This window comes from Heterodontus francisci, chromosome 7 (genome assembly GCF_036365525.1).
Source record: "Heterodontus francisci isolate sHetFra1 chromosome 7, sHetFra1.hap1, whole genome shotgun sequence".
NCBI classification, from domain to species: domain Eukaryota; kingdom Metazoa; phylum Chordata; class Chondrichthyes; order Heterodontiformes; family Heterodontidae; genus Heterodontus; species Heterodontus francisci.
The window spans coordinates 103,976,593-103,993,511 of NC_090377.1; the positions used below are offsets into that span (position 1 = coordinate 103,976,593).

General features: G+C 41.1%; 1 protein-coding gene across 5 annotated transcripts in view; it reads left to right on the forward strand.

The window, feature by feature from the left end:
- pikfyve (phosphoinositide kinase, FYVE finger containing) overlaps nt 1–16,919 on the forward strand; it is a 159,104-nt gene that overhangs the window by 27,931 nt on the left and 114,254 nt on the right. The window contains exon 1 of one of the 5 annotated variants that reach the window (XM_068035856.1): nt 9,105–9,188. The exons of the other annotated variants lie outside the window; for them this stretch is intronic. The gene's annotated coding sequence lies outside the window, so the exon portion shown is untranslated. Of the gene's footprint in view, nt 1–9,104; nt 9,189–16,919 lie in introns of those variants that run through there. 5 annotated transcript variants of the gene reach the window in all.

Here is a 16,919-nt window from a genome sequence, read left to right on the forward strand (position 1 = left end):
AAGGAGACCAAAACTGCACACAATACTCCAGATGTGGTACCACCAAGGCTTTGTATAATTGAAGAAAGACAGCCTTGCTTCTGTATTCGAATCTTCTCGCTATGAAGGCCAAAATACCATTTGCCTTCTTAACTGCCTGCCTCACCTGCATGCTTGCTTTCAGTGGCTGGTGCACAAGGACACCCAGGTCTCACTGCACCTCCCCCTTTCCCAATCTATCACCGTTCAGATAATCTGCCTTCCTGTTTTTGCCACCAAAGTGGATAACTTCACATTTATTCACATTATACTGCATCTGCCATGTATTTGCCCACTTACTCAACCTGTCCAAATCACACTGGAGCTTTTCTGCATCTCCTCACAGCTCACGCTCCCACCCAGCTTCATCAACTTTATCAGAGAAAAGAGCAAGCGGTGTTTCCATTAAATAAATTCAGACCCTATCTCCCACTAGTAGCACACGATCCTCCCTCTTCTCCTAGTCTGGAACTGTACTGAAATTGTCCAGAGTAATTGGAAGAACCTTCTTCAACCCCCCACCCCCAATGTACACTCTTCAACATGTAGAGAAAGGATGTCCAAAAACTCAATTTGTAATCCTTACTACACCACTAACACAAAGTGCTTTCAGAAAAGAAGGCAGCAGAAAAATGCAAGTGCTTTATTTATTTTTTGAATATCCTTTATTAAGTCCACAGCAAACAGCCATCTCCACTTGTCATCACTTCCACTGACAGTCTTGCAAATAATTTAATGGTGTTAGCAGATGCTTATTGGTGTGTGTATTTCAAACACTCATTTGGAGTACTCCTAAGATCATATTGCCCAAGCTGGCAACATCATTAGCCCATATATTTCAAAGATTTCCTTCTGTGCACTCCATGCCATCAAGTAATGATACAAAGATCTTTCATCAAAGAATGCAATTTTAATCCATAGTTCTTTGGCTTTTTTTTTTAACAATGTTCAGGATTCTTGTACTTATTCTATGTCTCAGAAAGCCCCATTTTACTAAATGTTGTAGAAGTGAATATACCCTCAACTATAATGAGCCCCAGGGCAATCATTTTCAAACTGAACAAGAAATCTTCGAAGTTAATTTGTATGGAGGCTGCTAAATTGTCATGAAACATTCAATGTTAATGTGCTTGATTAACTTTAAACATTTTAATGTGAACATTTTAAGCTGTCTAAAGATAATTTTGCATTTACTACTTTGGAAAGTGTAAACTGCATTCCCTTGCCTGTATCGCTGTTTAAGTAAACCAGCCACACTGCTTCAGGCTGTGCTTCTCATAGCACTATTTTTCCAAGAGGATGGCCCAGCTCCGCACACTGACAAGTTGAGACGGAATAGAAGAAACGCTTTCTTCTAATCTTCTTTATATGCCTCGCTCGTGAGCATCAATAGGGCTCTCTGAGGTGATTTGTTTTAGTGCATAAGGGCTCTCTGGATGATTTCCTTCAGTTCACAATGGATCCTTGGATGAATGGTTTTTCTGCAGTTGTGTAACAATGGCTAACTGCACCACTTCTCTGGAACATACTGAATTCATTCTTCGATTTTTGTTTCTAGGATATTGACAAAGTAAAAATGGAATAAAATCTTTATTAATCCAGTTTGCAACACAAAACCTCAAGGTTTTAACCAGTGATATTTTTGTTGCACATTACATGGAAAATTTATGATTAAGTTGATGTTCAAAAAAGAGTTCTAACACGGCCATCAAATTCATCATCATTGCTGCTGCAGGTACATTCCTAATGGCGAATTCGCCCCTGAGCAGACTGTGCACCTGCTGATAATCAGCTCTTTGGAAAGAAAATGTTAAAATGAGCGTAACCTGTGGGCAATCAACCCAAAATGATGAATTATGGGTCTCTGCCAATTTAAAGAGTAACTCAACGGGATTATCATTGGATGCTATGAAGGAGCACATTCTTGACCACCACAACTTCTGGATGCTGCTGTAGGTGTGTACATGTGCGCACACCGGCAGTTGCAGCTCTCTTCCAATCCTCAATATCGGTGATTGTCTTGGGGGAGGGGGAGCACAAAATCCAGCTCAATATTTTCATCTTATGATGCACCATTCTTTGGCTTCCTGTTCTAATGCAGCAAAATCTCTTTATTTTATAGAGGAGGTTTCAGAAAGGAACTGCGGCAAGGTGTTAGACTCCTCAAAATATGCTTGAATGACTTAAGCTGGTGATTAAATTTGTGACACATAAATGTCAATGCCCTGAAAGCTGAACTTTGTGATGTGCTTTCCAGTCATCTAGAGAATGATTTGTTTTTAAGGTTCCATAGTTTTATAAAGCTGTCTGATGTGCTTCCCTGGTTGAAGTGTTAACTCCTACAATTTAGGTATGGTGACTTCAGTTATGGTTGAAAAGATTTACATAATTCTTCTTGGAATGAGGTGAGAGGTTGTTTATTATGAGGAAAGTAGTCCAAGAAAGCATGCACTTTTGAAAGAGATAGTGGTCATTATGGCACAGAACATAACATAAGAAATAGGAGCAGGAGTAGGCCATTCAGTCCCTCGAGCCTGTTCTGCCATTCAGTAAGATCATGGCTGATCTGATCATGGTCTCAACTCCACTTTCCTGCCTGTCCCCTTAACCCTTGACTCCCTTGTAGATCAACAATCTGTCTAGCTCAGCCTTGACTATATTCAATGACCCAGCATCCACTGCCCTTTGAGGTAGAGAATTCCAAAGATTAACTACCTCCGAGAGACGAAATTCTACCTCATCTCCAACTTAAATGGGAGACCCCTTATTCTGAACTGGTGCCCCTTCGTTCTAGATTCCCCCACGAGGGGAAACCTCCTCACAGTATCTACCCTGTCAAGCCCCCTCAGCATCTTATGTATTTCATCTCTCATCCTTCTAAACTTCAGTGAGCATAGGCCAAACCTGCTCAACCCGTCCTCGTAAGACAACTCCTTCTTCCCAGGAATCAATCTAGTGAAACTTCTCCGAACTGCCGTCAATGTAAGTATATCCCTCCTTAAATAAGGTGACCAAAACTGTGTGTACTACTCTAGGTGTTTTTATGGACAGGTGGGAAATGGAGTGGCTAGTTTCTGCTGATCACCTCCCAATTGACCACAGATGGTGTTTTTGTTTAAATTTAAATTAGTGTTTCATCCCCTGTGTTTTGTTGGTCAAATAAACAGACAGTGACAGCTTTTCTCGTGAGTTTAAAACTGAAGATAAAATATTAAACAATAATCACCCGAAAATGTTTGCAACACCACCCACCCATGCACGGATTTCTTGCACTCATACACACTCAAGATAGAAGGTAAAGGGTAAGAGGCATTAAGAGTTCAAGGTGTAAATGTCTGCTGTTTTCAGGAAAAAGCCTGTGGGATCCTCTTGGCATCTAAGTTTTAAAGTTGCAGGCCTGTTTGCTGATTTTCTTGCCCTTGCTGGGTTGCTGAAGGCTTCTGGCAGTTAGCACTTCAGTGTGGAGACAATGCTGGTATTCCTTAGTTCAATTTCCACAGGTGGAGGAGTTGTTCAAAAGGCACTTTCTTCTTTCTCTTCTGCAGTTGGTTGGTCTTAGCTAGAATTGATCTTTTTCTCTCTCAGCCTTGTGCTGGAATTAAAGATGGCTTTCGATGTTCTGTCTGTGGCTGGAGATTCCAGACTGATGTTGATGTTCTGATGACTGATGGCTCCTTTTGTTCTACAAAAACGTTACTTTTAAAGATAAATTCATGAAGTGTCAGTTTCGCCCATGTAGCTTTAGGCTTTTGGTTCCTGAGGGTCTATACAATGGCTTCTGATCTCAGCTCATTCTGATAAGATAAGGGATGTTCACACCTTATTGTAGTGTTTGTAGCTGAAGACCGAGCGTCTGTTAATGCCTTTGTTCTAGCTCACTTGTGGATAGCTCACATTCGTATGTAATGAGTTTCAGTTCTAGCAGACATGGATGTATATTTCAGTGCAGGAGAAGGTATGTGTCATGTGACTTTGTTCTCCATCATTTTGAAGGCAAGTGTATCAGTCTTTTTAAATTTTTTAAATATAACCCTTCAGTTTATTTTGTATTTCTATCGTTGCACTTCCTCTGAGTGTGACAGTGTGGTCTCACTGTTGCCATTTATGGTTGTAGCAAGACTTTTATACTCTAACCTCTTTGCCATAAAGGCCAACATCCATTTGCCTTCCTAATTACTTGTACTTGCATGCTAATCTTTTGTGATTCATGTACAAGGACACCCATATCCTTCTGTACTGCAGCATTCTAGTCTCCATTTAAATAATATTTTGCTTTTCTTTTCTTCCTACCAAGGTGTAACCTCACACTTTCCCACTACTCCATCTGTCAAATTTTTGCCCACTCATTTCACCTATTTATACCCCTTTGCAGACTCTTTGTGTCCTACTCAGAACTTGCTTTCCCACCTATCTTTTGTATTGTCAGCAAATTTGGCTACAGTACACTGGGTCCCTTCATTTAAGTCATTAATATAGATTGTAAATAGTTGAGGCCCCAGCACTGATCCCTGTGGCACCCCATTAGTTACAGTTTGTCAACCTGAAAATGCCCCATTTATCCTGACTCTTTAGTTAGTTAGCCAATCCTCTATCCATGCTAATATATTCTTCCCAAATCATGAGCTCCTATCTTGCCTAGTAACCTTTTATGTAGCAGCTTATTGAATGCCTTTTGGAAATCCAAATGCACTACATCTACTGGTTCCACTTTATCCACCCTCCTTGTTACATCTTCAAAGAACTCTAATAAATTTGTCAAACATGATTTCCCTTTCATAAAACCATGTTGATTTTGCCTGATTGAATTTTGATTTTCGAACTGTCCTGCTACTATTTCCTTAATAATGGATTCCAGCATTTTTCCAATGACAGATGTTAGGCTAACTGGTCTATAGTTTCCTGCTTTCTGTTTCACTCCTTTCTTGAATAGAGGTGTTACATTTGTAGTTTTCCAATTCTGCTGGAACCTTTCCAGAATCTAGGGAATTTTGGAAGATTACAACCAATGCATCCATCAGGCATTCATGATGCAGGCCATCAGGATAAGGGGAATTGTCAGTTTAGTCCTAGTTTCCTAGTATTTTTTCTCTAGCGATAGTGATTGTTTTAAGTTCCTCCCTCCCTTTTCCCCCTTGACTTTCTACTATTCTTGGGATGGTGTTGGTGTCGTCTTCTGTGAAGACAGATACCAAATGCTTGTTCAAAATCTGTCATTTCCTTGTTTTCCATCATTAATTCCCCAGTCTCATCCTCCAAGGGACAACTTACTTTAGCTACTTTCTTCCTTTTTATATATTTGTTGAAGCTTTAACTGTCTGTTTTTATATTTCTTGCTAGTTTACTCTCATTTCTCTCCTTTTTTTTTTAGGCATCTCTGCTGGTTTCTAAAGTTTTCCCAATCTTCTGGCCTGCCTCTGATCTTTGCAGCATTGTATGCCTTTTCTTTCAATATGTCCTGCCACCTTCAAAGATCTATGCACATGAACCCCAGGTCCCTCTGTCCCTGCATACTCTTTAGAACTCTGCCATTTAGTTTATATAGCCTCTCCCTTCTGCCAAAATGCCTCACCTTACACTTTTCTGTATTAAATTCTATTTGCCACTTGTCTGCCCACACTGCTAGCCTATCTATCTCCTGTTGCTGTCCATTGGTATCATCTTCACTATTTTCCACACTTCCAAGTTTCGTATCTTTGGCAAATTTTGAAATTTTACTGCTGTATTCCAATATCCAAATAATTTATATATGTCAAAGGAAGCAATAGTCCTAGCACTGACCTTTGGGAAACATCACTGTCTATCATCCTCCAGTCTGACAAACAACCATTTATCATAACTCACTGTTTTCTGTCCTTAAGCCAATTTTTTTTATCCAAGCTGACACTGACCCTCTTATTCCATGAGCCTCAATTTTGATAAGCCTTTTATGTGGTACTTTGTAAAATTCTTTATTAAAATCCATATAGACAATATCCATTGTTTTCCTTTCATCAACCTTCACTTGTTACTTCATTAAAAACTTCAATTAGATTAGTAAAGCACAATCTGGGTTTTACAAATCCATGCTGGCTCTCCTTAATTAACTCAAACCTCTCCAAGTACCTGTTGATATTTTCCCCCCAGATTTTTGTTCATAAAACCTCACCAACCACTGAAGTTAAACTTCAGTAGTTATTTGGAATGTCCTTGCACCCTTTCTTGAATAAGGGTGTCACATTTGTCACTGTCTGATTCTCTGACACCTCCCTCAATATCTAGGAAATATTGGGAAAATAATGACAAATCCTTCTGCTATTTCCACCCCCACTTTAGCAACCTGGGATGCAAGCCATCTAGACCAGGCGACTTAGCCACTCTAAGCATAGCCAGCCTTTCCAGTACATCCTGCCTATCCATCTGTTACCTCCGTCATCTCCCCTTCTACGGATATTTTGTCAGCATCCTCTTTCTTGCTAAACACCAATACAAAGTACTCATTGAGTACTCTGCGCCTCTAAGCATATATCACCCCTTTGTCCCCAGTAGGCCCCACCCCACCTCTTGCTACCTGCTTACTATTCACATGCTGGTAGAAGATTTTTGGGTTTGCTTTTGTTAACTGCTAGTCTTATTTTCCTCTTCACTTCCCCTCTGAATTTGTTATATTTCGCCTGATTCTTGTTTGAAGAATTCACCGGACATGCATCATACACTGTTTTTGTTTCATCATAATCTTTATCTCTGTCATCATCCAAGGAGCCTTGGCTTTGGTTCTCTTACCTTTCACCCTTGTTGGAATGTACCTAATCTGTACCTGAAGCATCTGCTCCTTAAAGATCATCCACTGTTCCATTACAGTTTTCCTGTCAACTTGTGGCTAGATCCCCCCTCACCCCATTTAAGTTAGCCCTCTTCTAATTTAGAAATTCTACTTTAGATTGTTCCTTGTTCTCTATTGCTAATCTAAACCTTATGAAGAAATGATTACTCTTATCCAACTGTTTCCTCACAGACACTTGGTCCACCTCATTCCCCAGCATCACATCTAGCAATGCCTCCTTCCTCGTTGGACTGAGGACATACTAGTCAAGGAAGTTCTCCTGAAGATATTTCAGAAATTTTCCCCCTCCTTTTAACATTATTCCAATTAATATATGGATAATTAAAGTTTCCCCCTAATATCAACACTCTATAGTTCTTGCATATGTCTGTCATTTTCCTGCAGATTTGCTCCTCTATCTCTCTCTCTCTGTTTGGAGGCCTATAAAATAGTCCCAATAGCATGATAATCCCCTTTTTGCTTCTCAACTTTAACTGAATGGATTCTGTCTTTACCCCCTCAAGGGCATCTTCCCATTCCAACACTACGATGTCTTTGCTAGTCAGTGCTACCATCCTACCTTTTTTACCTTCTCTATCTTTTCTGAACCCTTTGAATATTAAGCACCCAGTTCTCAGCATTTTTAAGCTGTATTTCTGTTATTGCCACTGCATCATATTCCCACATGGCTATTTGTGTTTGTAGCTCACCAACCTTATTCATTACACTTTGTGCATTTACATGCATGCATTGTTAACCTGTCATTGTATTCCTTGTTGTTTTTCTTTGTCTTCTATCTAATATGGTACTAATTCCTTCTCTAGTACTATCCAATGCTCTCACTCCTTTATGCATCTTATTCCTCTTGTCTACTTGTGTACCCTGGGGCCCACCCACCTGCCAATTTAGTTTAAACCCTCCCCAATCACACTACTGAACCTCTCTGCGAGTACCTTGGTTCCAGTGCTGTTTAGGTGCAACCCTCCCCTTTTAAATAGGTGCCTCCTGGCCCAAGAACTGGTCCCAGGTATCTGAAGCCCTCCCTCCTGCACCATGCCTCAGACCACACATTGATCCTCCCTATCTTCTTGTTTTTCCTCTCGCGCACGTGTGGCACTGAAAGTAATCCAGAGATTGCCACCTTCAAGGTCCTACTTTTTAACTTCTTCCCTAGCTCCTGAAAATCTGACCGTAGGACGTCAATACCTGCTCTTTCAATGTCATTGGTACTGATGTGCACCACAACCTCTGGCTCACTCCCTTCCCCCTGCAGAGTATTATGCACCCTGTCTGTGATGTCCTTTATCCTGGTACCAGGGAGGCAACACACCAGGCAGGTCTCACGATGGCGGTTACAGAACGCCTGTCTGTTCCATGAACTATGGACTACATTACTACTCTTTGCTGTTCCCTCCCGTGCAGTCCCATGGTTTGGACTGCACTTCTTCAAGGTGTCGTACTCCCAGCAGCCTCCAGTGCTGAGTACCAGTTTGAGAGTGGCACACACCCAAATACTCCTGTACCTCCTTCCTTTTCCTCTTCAGGATGGCCACCCATCTACCATCCTGAACACACTGTGCCTGTGGGGTGACCACCTGGAATGTATGGTCCAGGAAACTTTCACCCTCCTTGATGCTCTGCAGTGGCTCCAGCTGCCTTTTTAAGCTTGGAAATCCTGAGCTTGAGCTCAAGCAGCTGGAGACATGTTGCGCACACGTGTCCTGTGGTTCCCTCTCTGATGAATAATCTGGCTGAGAGGATCACATCACCTGCTTGATATAAAATCAACATGATTACAATGGAATGAAAATCAACCAGGTGATTCACTCCACCAGATCATCACCCAGGTAGTGAAGGCAAAAATATACCTGTTTGTTTTTCTAACTCATCTTGTTTGGCATTGTTTTTGGTGAATCTGAGTTTTATCACAATCAGGGCATGAGCATAACTTAAGGCTGCTGATTTGCAGTGACTGACTATGAGATGCCATTTTTCTGGGATTTGTTCTGGCAGGGTGTGTTCATTTTACAGTGAATGTTGTGTATAAGTGTATCTGTATTTAAAAAAAAAAATCTCTCTTTGCACATTTTCTGTTCAAAAACCTTACTTCCTGTTGCCACAAATTTTTAGGTCGCACTTTTATATCAGTTTTTCCCATTTTGTGTATATTTCTTCAAGTGATTGGAATGGACTCCTCAACAACTGATTAAATGTTGTGAAGTTCATAAGCAGGAAGAAAACAGAAGAGGAATTCACAAAGTTTATATAAAGCAAAGAAATGTCCATAAAAAATACAAATCAAATGTATCTACACTTGTGGAATTATTTAAAGGCATTTAGAAAAAGCTTTTTATAAGCACAACTAATGAAGGTCAGTAGCTTAAAGTCTTCAAGCCTTTTTGATATAATGTCTTAGCATGTTTGGTTATGTTTGCAGACCTGATTTTGCAGCTTTTTGTGGCTAGCTCCTCCCTTCCTCATACTTGCAAGTAAGTGTCGGAAAAGAGAACCAGCTTTGTCTTGAGTGAGATTACCACCTTTCAATATTTTGTTGAGTAGTTTGAAAAAAGTAGTTCTGCACTTCCATATATATTACAGATATGGTATCCATTAAAGTAAGTTATTGTCTGTGTCACAATGCATGTCTATTATTAGAGGAATTTAGTCCTGGTAATTGCTATGTACTTGTTAAGTCATCTTCAGTACTGAAAAGCTAGCATGAAGCATTTGGAAATCGTTCACATGTCTTGCAGTCAGTGGAACCAAATGCTCTTGCAGTATCTTAAAACCCTTAGAGCAATGTAGTTTTCAAATGACAAAATGTCAGGAAGTTCTGTTATAGTATTTGACAGGATATAATTTTATTTTTTGCTGCCTTTGAACAGTGTCTGCAGTTTTTCTATTGAAATGCTTATTTTAAAAGGTTTCAGTTCATAAAGGATTAACTAAATAAGTGTGACTACAGTTTATATCTACATTTACCTCATTTTTGTACTTTTGTTATCAAATGTGGAACTAGATGGGACACTTAAGCTAAAATCTGAAAGGGGAAGTGAAAGAGGAAACTTAAATAATATATAAACCAAAAAGAAATTTCAAATGAGCTTGTAACGATTGCAAAGACAGCACCGAGACATTGACAGCTTAAGTATTAGAAAAAACACCGTATCCGTTTTATTCTTGGTCTTACAGGATTGCAGTTGATTCCGTTCAAAATATTCTATAAATATACAAAATTTGGCCCTTAGCCTGGGAAAATATGATACTGTAAAATGTGTGTAGTTTTCAATAACTACAGTATAATTAAAGGACTACTGTTTTATCATTTGAAATTATTAAAAATCATGACTGAGCAATTTAAAATGAATAAATATGTAACATAGATGCTATTATGATTTTTAAAAAACAGCAATAGCCTATTAACTGAATCTAGAGAGAAAATCATGATGGAGCTGAAGTAGGCAATTGCCTAGGATGCAAAATGTGGGTGTGCTATGCTACTTTGAGCGTTGTTGCCAATTAATCCTTGAGAAGGATCCTGTATCATGCTTGCATGTGGTGTCTGTAAGATAAACAAATTAATGATGGCCATCAACACAGTCACAGCTTGTTTCAGGTACATCCTATCAGTCACTGTATCTAAGAATTATGTGAAGGCAGATTATTATCTGGTGCAGGGAGGATAGTTCCCATTAAGAAAGAAAGATGCCACATCGGAGATGTTAATTCCCAACCGGATTAAGGAGTTTTCTGTAAAGATGCCTCCGCAGAACAAGACAGCGTTATCACTCGTTGGCCTGCCTGACTTTTTGGTTTGTGCCTTCAGCCAAAATAAGCAGACCCAAGTTAATTTTGAACTGGAACTTGAGCCAAATGTGCTATGATGAATGTGGGATGGAATGTTACCAAATTAAGAATGATCCTCTAATTGTGGTAATGACTGCTGGAAATGACATGGTGTGTGTGTTTTCCTGCCTCCTTAGAAAGGCAAAAAACATCCATCCCATCAGACCAATATGTGGCAGTTGAAACTTATTTTTAGGCTTATCCATGTATGTAATAATACACAGAAAGTTACTGAATGTGCAATGCTTAGAAAATAATGAATTAGCTCAGCATGAGTTAAAATGATACTTTAATTTTCTTTAACTCCACTTTATAATTAACAGCATCTTCAGATGAAAGGCTTTTGTTCACTTTAGAGGTATAGTATTACATATAGGTGACACAAGTTCCCTGGTTCTTCCCTCCCCACAAACCCCCTCCACCCCAAATCGACTTTAGAATTGACTGTTATCCAGACGTTGTGTGAAGACATTATTGGGACATCCCTTTGAGCAAACAAAAACCATAGAACAGCTAGGAAAGGTGGTTAAAGCACTAACCAAAGAGAATCATTTAAAAAAGGAAAGTTCAAAAGCTGTTGTTATGCCTTGGCAACAACAGCAAATTATAAAACTAAAAGAGAGACCAATCGCAGCCTGAGACTTGAAACCCAATTAGACCAGGATGCCCAAAATGAGAGCAATTGCAACAAAAATTTGCAAACCCAATTAATTGGGGGAAAAAAAACAAAATAGCACAACCTTAGCCACGTCCGTAGATTATCTTCAAGCCAAAGGTACAAGGAAAGTCAGAGAGTTAATAATATGTGAAGCCAAGCAAAAAGAGCAGGAGGATTTGAATAAGATATAGTTGAGCAATCAGTGTTAGAATTGAGCAGTGCACTACATGGGATCCGAAATTGGAAGCGGCATATATAATATGGCCAACACAGTATAGAAGAATCAGGAGATCATACACAGTCTCAAAGGTAATACAGGAGCTGGAGGGACGTTTAAAGGAAAAGAAAGGCATGTTGCACACTATAACTGCTAACATTATTTACACGATAGTGAGAGCAGTAATCCTTCCCGGGAGAAGGCAAACTCCAGAGAACTAGTGGAAGCTCTTAGCCAATATGAGCACAAGCAAGACAGGGAGCAGGGACCAAGGTTTGGAATCAGGACCTCCTGACAAACTCCCCACACAGCAATGAGACCCATAGAAATAGTTTTTAAAAAAAAAGATGCAGCAGGCATCGACATGGGATTCTTGAAAATTTCCTGAGTTTCCCTGTGTGAAAGTGTGTGCACTCATGTATGGCAGTTTATCTATGTATGCATGCTTAATAGAGCTAAAAGCATTTTAACCCTCTTTCGTCTTGCCTTTGATGTTTGATATATTTTAAGCATTTCAATCAGTGTTCTTTCGATAAGTGTATGCTTTTTTAATTGTAATTTTTTTATTCTTTCATGGGATGTGAGTGTGGCTGGCAAGGCCAGTATTTGGTGTCCATCCCTAATTGCCCTTGAGTTAGTCGTGAACTGTCTTCTTGAACCGCTGCAGTCCATCTGGTGTAGGTACACCCACTGCTGTTAGGAAGGGAATTCCAGGTTTTTGATCCAGCGACAGTGAAGGAGCGGTGATATAGTTCCAAGTCAGGATGGTGTGTTGCTTGAAGGGGATCTTGCAGGTGGTCGCATTCCCATGCGTCTGCTGCTCTTGTCCTTCTAGATGGTAGAAATCGCAAGTTTGGAAGGTGCTGTCAAAGGAGGCTTGGCTAGTTGCTGCATTGCATCTTGTATATAGGACACGTTACTGCCAATTGCGCTGTGGTGGAGGGAGTGAATGTTTAAGGTGGTGGATGGGATGCCAGTCAAGTGGGCTGCCCTGTCCTGGATGGTGTCGAGCTTCCTGAGTGTTGGAGCTGCACCCATCCAGGCATGTGGAGAGTATTCCATCACACTCCTGACTTGTGCCTTGTAGATGGTGGACAGGCTTTGGGAGTCAGGAGATGAATTACTCATCACAGAATTCCCAGCCTCTAACCTACTCTTGTAGCCGCAGTATTTATATGGCTGGTCCAGTTAATTATCTGGCCACTGTTAACCCCAGGATGTTGATGGTGGGGGATTCAGCGATGGTAATGCTGTTGAATATCAAGGGGAGATGGTTAGAGTCTCTCTTGTTGGAGATGGTCATTGCTTGGCATTTGTGTGGGGCAAATGTTACTTGCCACTTATCAGCCCAAACCTGAATGTTGTCCAGGTCCAGTTGCATGTGGACATGGACTGCTTCAGTGTCTGAGCAGTCGAGAATACTGTGCAATCATCAAACATCCCCACTTCTGACCTTGTGATGGAGGGAAGGTCATTGAAGTAGCTGAAGATGGTTGGGCCTAGAACACTACCCTAAGGAACTCCTACAGGGATATCCTGGGGCTTAGATGTTTGGTCTCCAACAATCACAACCATCCTCCTTTGTGCTAGGAATGACTCCAACCAGTGGAGAGTTTTCCCCTGATTCCCGTTGACTTAAATTTTTCTGGAGCTCCTTGATGTCGCACTCTGTCAAATGCTGCCTTGATGTCAAAGGCAGTCACTCAACTCACTTCTGCAATTCCAAGTTTGGACCAAGGCTGTAATGAGATCTTGAGCCGAGTGGCCCTGGCGGGACCTATACTGAGCATCCATGAGCAGGTTATTGCTATGTAATTGCAGCTTGATAGCACTGTCTGACACTTTCCATCACTTTGCTGATAATTGTGAGTAGACTGATGGGGAGGTAATTGGCTGGGTAAGATTTGTCCTGCTTTTTTTGCACAGGGCATACTTCGGCAATTTTCCACATTATCGGGTAGATCATAGAATCATAGAAAGTTTACGGCACAGAAAGAGGCCACTTGGCCCATCGTGCGGAGGCCAAGAAATGAGCCACCCTGCCTAATCCCACCTTCCAACATTTGGTCCGTAGCCTTGTAAGTTATGGCACATGAGGTGCATATCCAGACTCCTTTTAAATGAATTGAGGTTTTCTGCCTCTACTACCCTTTCAGGCAGTGAATTCCAAACCTTTACCACCCTCTGGGTGAAAAAACATTTCCTCATCTCCCCTCTAATCTTTCTACCAATCACTTTAAATCTATGCCCCCTAGTCACTGACCTCCCTGCTGATAAATAGGCCCTTCCCATCCGCTCCATCCAGGCCCTTCACGATTTTGTACATTTCAATCAAATCTCCCCTCTGCCTCCTCTGTTCCAAGGAGAACAACCCCAGCCTATCCAATCGTTCCTCATAGCTGCATTTTGCCAGTCCTGGCAACATCCTCATAAATCTCCTCTGTACCCTCGCTAGTCTAGTTACATCCTTTGTGTAATGAGGTGACCAGAACTGCACACCGTACTCAAGTTGTGGCCTAACTAATGATTTATGCAGTTCCAGCACAACCTCCCTGCACTTATATTCTATACCTCGGCTAATAAAGGAAAGAATTCCATATGCCTTATTAACCACCTTGTCAACCTGTCCTGCTACCCTCTGGGATCTGTGGACATTCACTCCAAGGTCCCTCACTTCCTCTACACTTCTCAGTATTTTGCCATTAATTGTGTATTCCTCTGCCTTGTTTGACCTCCCCAAATGTATCACCTCACACTTCTCCGGATTGAATTCCATTTGACACTTTTCTGCCCATCTGACCAGTCCATTGATATCTTCCTGCAGTCTACAGCTATCCTCCTCACTATCAATCAAACAGCCAATTTTTGTCTCGTCTGCAAACTTCTTGATCATGCCTCCTACAATTATGTCCAAATCGTTAATATATAGCACAAAAAGCAGGGGACCTAGTACTGAGCCCTGCAGAACACCACTGGAAACAGCCTTCCAGTCACAAAAACACCCATCAACAATTACCCTTAGTTTCCTGCCACTGAGCCAATTTTGTATCTAGTTGGCAACATATCCCTAGATCCCATGGGCTTTTTTTTTTTAACCAGTCTGCCATGTGGGACCTTGTCAAAAACCTTGCTAAAATCCATGTAGACCACATCAACTGCAGTACCCTCATCAATCCTGCTTGTTCAAAAAATTCAATCAGGTTAGTTAGACAAGATGTCCCCTTAACAAATCCATGCTGACTGTCCTTGATTAATCCTCGGTTTATCCTGTCTCTCAGAATAGATTCCAATAATTTGCCCATTCGACCCTAGGGCTTTATCCACTTTCAAGAATCCAGTCCCATTAATACTTCCTCTCTCCCTATGTTTATCATATCCAATATTTCACACTCCTCCTCCTTAACTACAATATCTGCATCATCTCCCTCTTTTGTGAAGACAGACACAAAGTATTCATTAAGAATCATACCAACATCTTCCGCCCTACATATAGGTTACTTTTTTGATCTTTTATTGGCCCTACTCGTTCCTTAGTTATCCTCTTAGTCTTACTGTATTGATAAAATATCTTTGGGTTCACCTTGATTTTGCTTGCCAATATTCTTTCATGCCCTCTCTTTGCTTTCCTAATTTCCTTTTTGATTTCACCCCTCCACTTTCTATATTCCTCTTCGCTTTCTGTAGTATTGAGTTCTCCGTGTCAGACGTAAGCTTTACTTTTCTGCCTTACCTTATCCTGTAAGCTCCTTGACATCCAGAAGGCTCTAGATTTGGTTGTCCCACCCTTTTTGTGGGTGCATGTTTACTTTGAGCCCCTTGAATCTCCCCTTTGAATGCCTCCCACTGCTCTGACACTGATTTACCTTCAAGTAGCTGTCTCCAGTCAACTTTTGCTAAATCACTCCTCAGCTTAGTAAAATTGGCCTAGTCCCAATTGAGAACTCTTAACTCCTGTTCTATCTTTGTCCTTTTCCACTATTATGTTCAAACTAACTGAATTATGATCGCTACACCTAAATGCTTTCCCACTGTCCCACCTTTCACCTGCCCAGCTACATTTTCTAAAACTAAGTCCAAAACTGCGCCCTCTCTTGTTGGACTTGCTGCATACTGGCCAAAAAAGTTCTCCTGAATGTACCTCAAAAATTCTGCTCCCATAGTTCTTTCATACTAAAATTATCCCAGTTAATATTGGGGTAGTTAAAATCCCCTACTATTACTTGCCTATTGTTTTTGCACTTCTCAGAGATTTGCCTACATATTTGCTCCTCTATTTCCCTCTGACTGTTTGGGGGTCTATATACTCCCAGCAGTTTGACTGTCCCTTTTTTATTCCTTAGCTCAATCTATATGACCTCATTTGATCCTTCTAACATATCAACCCTCCTCACAACTATAATTGTTTCTTTGACCAAAATTGCCACTCCCCCTCCTTTTTTATTCCCCTCTCTATTGCGTCTGAAAACCCTGTAACCAGGAACATTGAGCTGCCATTCCTGTCCCCCCTCAAGCCATGTTTCTGTAATAGCTATGATATACAGCCACGTTTCTATCTGTGCCCTCAGCTCATCTGCTTTATTTGCTATGCTCCTTGGCGCATTGAAGTATATATCCTTGAACACTGCCAAACTTTTTTTTTATTGTCTCACCTTTGTTTCCTCTGCCTTACAGACTAATCCACTAATTTTCTGCCTTCCATTTTCATTTCTGATTTTGTCCCAACTGAATCTATCCTCAAGTCCCCATCCCCCTACCAAACTAGTTTAAACCCTCCCCAACAGCACTAGCATAACGTCTCACAAGGAACTCAGTCCCAGCTCTGTTTAGGTGCAACCCATCTAGCCCCCAGAGCCAGTCCTAATGTCCAAAGAATCTAAAGCCCTTCCTGCTGCACCAACTTTCCAGCCACACATTCATCTGTCTTCTTTACTTATTCCTGTACTCACTTGCATGAGGTACTGGGAGTAATCCAGAGATTACTACTTTTGAGTCTGCTTGCTAATTTTCTACCTAGCTCAGTAAACTCTGCCTGCAGGACCACATCTCTCTCTTTCTACCTAAGTTGTTGGTTCCAATGTGGACCACGACTACTGGCTGTTCACCCTCCCACCTCAGAATGCTGTACAGCCGCTCAATGACATCCGTGACCCGAGCACCAGGGGGCCGGCCAACACACTATCCTGGATTCACATCTGCGGCCACAGAAATGCCTGTCTGTTCCCCTGACTATTGAATCACCTTTCACTATGGTTCTTCCAGTCTTCCTTGCACCCACTGTGTAGCTGAGCCACCTGTGGTGTCATGGACTTGGCTCTGGCTGTACTCCCCAGATGAGCCATCACACTCATCAGTACTCAGAACTGAGTGCTGGTTGGAGAGCA